Below are 5,952 nucleotides of genomic sequence, written 5' to 3' on the forward strand. Positions count from 1 at the left end.
AATTTTTAAAAGTAGTCTAGAAGCAAAAGATGCCACCCCAAATCAGTGACGCAACACTTACTTCCTTGGAAATTTAGAGTCAACCATAGAACTCTATAATTATTATACTTTGAAACTTTCCTTCAAATACTGTACAGAATGGCATTACGAAAAACAACTCCTTTGAAAATTCACAGTCGAGACTAAAAGCAGAATAATTCTTTGGTTCTTGTGAGCAGAATTAGAGAAAAGGAAAAACACTTTTATAAAATTGTTTTTCTAAAAATAACATATTCTGATCAAATAGGCCTGACCTTTTGTTCATAACGACAAAGGGCATGACATTCTTGATATCCGTTCAATTTCACAACTCTAGCATGGGGTTTACTTTAAATTTTCTTACTCAAATGTTTCCAAAATAGTGGTCGCAAATATTCTGCTTTTGTTTTGCTGTTTGTTCATCTTTTTTTGGTGAATCTGCTTGGGAAATTGATTTTTACACATGTGTGTTTCAAGAGGAAATTAAGAGCAACTTAATGACTTTCTAAGGAAACAGAGAAAAAAATACAGATGACAAATCTGTTAATGCTTTCACAATCCCCTTGGTGTTTATTGTTGCCAGCATAAGAATGTAAACCAAAGAAAAAAATGATAATTATTAAATTAAATATAGTCAAAACATGTTAGAGGCAAATAAATGCGAAAAATAAACACTCTCAATTTTTTTTCAGTTTTTCTATGTGGTGTCACTATTGCATACCAGATAATAATGCAAGTCAGGTCTCTTGAAAAGTGGCTCTTTCAGGGCCTGTAAGGCAAGTACATGTAACTGCTGACAAAGTTGCTACTTAGAAAGTTCAATCTCACCTTGAGTGGATGGTGTTTTTTATTTTGCTTTTTCTACTAACTCCTTGTGCAGCTTTACGGCCATTTTCTTTCTCTTCCTGTGAGTTTATACCTTTATAAAATCTAGTATCCTCCTCTCAGATATTTTAACAAGTGTGATGCTCATGAAATGCTTGGAAAGTTGTGAAAGCTACTATCTATTTAGAACACATAATAATCAGCATCTTTCTGCCTTAAGAAAACAAATACTTAGTCAAAGTTGTAGTAACTAAGTTCTTCTTAGATTGTGGCAATATCACCTGAAGCAGGGGTCAGCAAGCTACGGCCCACAGGCCAAATCCACCCAGCTACCAGTTCTTGTGAATGAAGGCTTACTAGAACACAGTCATACTTATTTGCTTATATATTATCTAAGGCTGCTTTCATATTATAACAACAGAGTTGAGTATAGATGCTTCTCACCTTACAATGAGGTTACATCCCATATAAACCTAGAGTAAATTGAAAATATCATAAGGCAAAAATGCATTTAATGTATCTAATGTTACAAACATTATGGCTTAGTCTAGCCTAACTTAACATGTTCAGAATACTTATATTAGCACACAGTTGGGCAAATTCATCTAATACAAAGCATATTTTGCAATAAGGTGTTGAATATCTCATATAATTTATTGAATACTGTACTGGAAATGAAAAACAGAATGGCTGCATGGCTACTAGAAGTGTAGTTTCTACTGAATGTGTATCAATGTTGCACCATTATAAAGTCAAAACATTGCAAGTTGAACCATTGTAAGCTGGTAACCATTTTTAGTTGCAACAGAGACTGTAAGAAATACAGATATGGGCTGGGTCCAGTGGCTCACGCCTGCAATCCCAGCACTTTGGGAGGCCAAGATGGGCAGATCACGATGTCAGGATTTCGAGACCAGCCTGGCCAACATAGTGAAACCCCGTCTCTACTAAAAATACAAAGATTAGCTGGACATTGTGGTGCGGGCCTGTACTCCCAGCTACTCAGGAGGCTCAGGCAGGAGAATCGCTTGAAACTGGGAGGTGGAAGTTGCGGTGAGCCAAGATCAGGCCACTGCACTCCAGCATGGGAAACAGAGTGAGACTTAATCTCAAAAACAAAACAAAAAAAAAAAGAAATACAGGTATGACATTATCAGAAAACCAGAATTTGAAGCAAAAGAAGCAAAAGGTATCAAAAGGCCACAGAGAATATTTCATACTGAAAAAGAATAGTCCATCACAAATACAAAAATCATGAAAGTTTATTACCTAATTATGTAGTTTCAAAAAATGTAAACAAAAACTGACAGAATTTCAAGGAGAAACGGATAAATCTGCAATCACAGTGATAATTTAACATATTTCACTAAGTTTATAGACCAAATGTATTTAAAAAGTGAGAAAGAATATAGAGAATTTGAATTTTAGAATTAACAAACTAAGTTTAATATACATATATTACAAGCACATGTATTTGTACCTGCAAAAGAAGAATGCAAATTATTTTCAAATATTTTTCAAAAATTGACCATATACTAAGCCTCAAGAAAAAAAATCTAAACAAATTAAAAAATCAAAATCTTACAGGACACATTATACTTACTGACTACTATGCAATAAAATTAGAAAGTAATAAACAATTGATATAGTAATAACCAAAATGTAGTAAGACAAAACAAACAAAAACCCTATACACCTAAAAATTTAAAAGCACACATTGGAATACATCTTAGGTTAAAAAAGGAAACAGAAATTAGTATTATAATTAGTATTATATACCTTCAATGAATAATAGAAATTAGTATTATATACCTTCAATGAATTTATCAGATAAGAAAAGCACAGAATAAATTTTTAAAACCCCTTCTGATTCAGGAAGCTAAAAGGATCATAAAGTAAATTCTGTTAAAGAAATTAATAAAAGACAAGTGCAGAAATTAATAATAAAAAACAAAATATAGATTTGATCAATAAAACATAAACTAGCTAAATTGCAAGGACCAAAAAAGGAAACTGTTATTACATATAATTTAAAAAAAGAAAGAGGAATTAAAATAAATATCTAAAGCATTAAAAAGAGACATAACAAAGAGATTAAAACTATTTATTAATTCATGCTAGGGAAATGCTATATTATTACATTGATATAGTAAAATTTCCGAGGTATTTGTTGAATGAAATAAATAAATCACAGAAACTGTGCAAAATAGGATCCTCTACAGATTAAAACATGAAACAAAGCAACATTACACATGTAAATGTATTAAACATCTGGAAGGACATATACCTGATACAGTGATTACCACTGGGGGACAGGATAGACCATTTGAGATACTGTTCAGACTGTGTTTTAGCCATATTTGTAATATTTGTAATTATAAAATACTTGTAATTATTTTACCAAGAGAATATGTTTATTTATCGCTTAACTAAAAACTAATGTAAAAAGTAAAAATCAGAACAAAATAACAATGTTGATCAATTAATTTGTTATTATGATTGGATTATAGAGATGATGGAGAGGATTTAATGAAACAATGAGGTTGGAGGGGCAGGCAAGAGTCAGGTAAAGGGTCTTAGAAAAAAGTATTCATTTTTGCCATTAAAGTAAAATGAGAGCAATTGAAGAGTGTCAAGTAAGACTTGTGTTTGAAGTCAATTGGATGCTAGAGGATATGTCTGTACATGAATGTATTTGTAGCAAAGAAGTAATCTATGAGCACACCTTATTTTCCTGACTAAAGTGTATGTCTTTGAGGACTGAGAATATATTTCGTTCATTATGACATCCCACTACAGCACTTAGTCAAATGTTTATTTGTAAGTAAGCATATAGCAAAGTATGTTAAATCAAATTTGAATTGTGTTGTGTCTGATTAATATGCAAGTAAGACAATTCACAAAGCATATAACTTTCCTTAATTCATAAGGTATTGTCAGAGTGGTCTACATTCTGTGAATTCTTGAAGAAAAAATATTTAAAGTACAAAAATTATCAACTATTAATTACAAACAATGCTAAATATTGTGGTAAATTTTCCCAGTATTAAACACTGTAGTTTAGCAATGCAATACTGATTAATAGAAAATGAAGACATGGTTAAAGCTCTAAGAGATCTGAATATCTCTTTTCAAGTTATATGAGACAAATACTTCAAAATGTTTCAATATATGTGTCAAAAATGCTAATTGTTCTCTATGGTATTTGTTTGACTCTAGCATGGGACAATGTATAAATCAACTATTTGAAGTAATGGGTGCATAGATTGAAATTGTTCCTATGCTATAGTTCCTCATGGCTAATTTAGACTTCAATCAGATTTAAAAGACCAATGCATCCTTGATGCACAATAGCAGTGATTTTTGTCTTTTAAAACATTTTGAATCAAAGAAGAGGTTGCCTAGCAGAGTAAACTGCTAATGATGAGCCAAGTTATTTCTGTGGTGAATTGTTAATGTTCGTCAGAAGTAACATGGCAAGAAGCTTCTTACTGTTAGGCTGTCTGTCATCTACAAGGCTCTCAAATTAGGCATTTTTGGATTTTTACTACAGTAATGATCAAAAAGTGTAAGAATCACTCCACTAAATTGCACGTAATCTTGATGTTTCTGTGTTAAGTTCCTTTTCTTTTAGCCATAGTCATGTTCTCTGCTTGAGACTTAAAACAATTCATCCAAGTTAGCCAGAGCTGCAGAGGAACTTATGCTCAGAGGTCCTGCCATCCTCCTTTGAGATCTTCTGAACATGTTATAGATAGTACCAGAATCCACTTCATACTACCAAAAGATAAAAGATCATCTTTGTCAAACCCTTCTACTATCTTTTGAGAGATTTTGCTAACACTTGTGACCAAACAATTGCCTTATACTAGTACGGTTCTCAAAGGATTTTATAAGAGTCACAGTGTTATTAATATTTTCCACATAATTAGTGATATGTGTCCACATCACACCAACTCTTTCAACTATTCAACTATGGAACAAAATTCTCTTTCTAGTGTTGACACAATTTGTGGACCCAGGAGAAAACAAAACAAATAGGCAAATATGGCACACCTCCAAAACAAAAAAAGAATAATTACCCTTTTCCTCTGATGTCCCCTTAGTATCTTCATTTGAACCTTGGTTTGTGAACAATACACAAAGTGAATTGCTAGCAGATGCTCAGCTTGTAGTTTCTGTAAACCAAAAATAAAATCCTAAGCCTCCAAAACAACTGAATGTGTTCCCAGACGAAACCGAGGGTCAAGCTCCTTATTCTCTCAGCCTGATAACAAGATGCAGATGAACTGGGAAAGAAGAGTGTTTTTATTTCTGTAACAGGGTGCAGGGAGAAGGCTTGGAAATTATCATCAGACTAACTCAAAATTACAAACTTTTCCAGAGCTTATATACCTTCTTAGCTATATGTCTACGTGTAAGTGCGCATCCATCTAAAGACATAAATGATTAACTTATTCTAATCTATAACTAAGGTCTGAGTCCTGAAGAACTTCCTCTGGAGCTTCAGTAAATTTACTCAATCTAAATGGGTCCCGGTGTTGGGGTGATTACCCTTATCTTGTCTCCTACTAAAGCATGGAGGTTTGGGGAGTTGCTTCAGACCCCCAATAAACTTGTTTGTGGAGGCCTGGGGAGTTTCTTCAGACACCCAGTAAAACTTGTTTAATCCTAAATGGATCCTTTTAAGAATTCCTTCATTATCTTGTCATGCTTTAAGGCCCAGGAAAGGCTTAGGCAAAACTCTTGGTGGGCTTTTGTTACATCCCAGCCTTTGTATAAGGGCACTGGTTCTTTCAGCTTTTAGTGTCTAACTTAACCACTCAGTCAGTGCTGAGACAGTTGTTATAGAGGCCTGCCTGTTCAGCCGTTAGGGAGACCTCGCTTGCCACAAATAGACATCCTCTTGGCCAAGGAGACCACAGAGAAACCTGAAAAACTGAATTCCCAGCCATGACAGGAAGGGAGGTCAGACACACCTCATTACCCTCCCTCCCTTTTGGAGCTTAAGCACAACTGACCGGTATTAAGGTTAAAATAGAGAACACAAAACTGACAAAACAGACTGTGGCAATTAGATACCAGATTATAACCCAGACCTGAGGCCAT

This window comes from Pan troglodytes, chromosome X (genome assembly GCF_028858775.2).
Source record: "Pan troglodytes isolate AG18354 chromosome X, NHGRI_mPanTro3-v2.0_pri, whole genome shotgun sequence".
NCBI lineage: Eukaryota > Metazoa > Chordata > Mammalia > Primates > Hominidae > Pan > Pan troglodytes.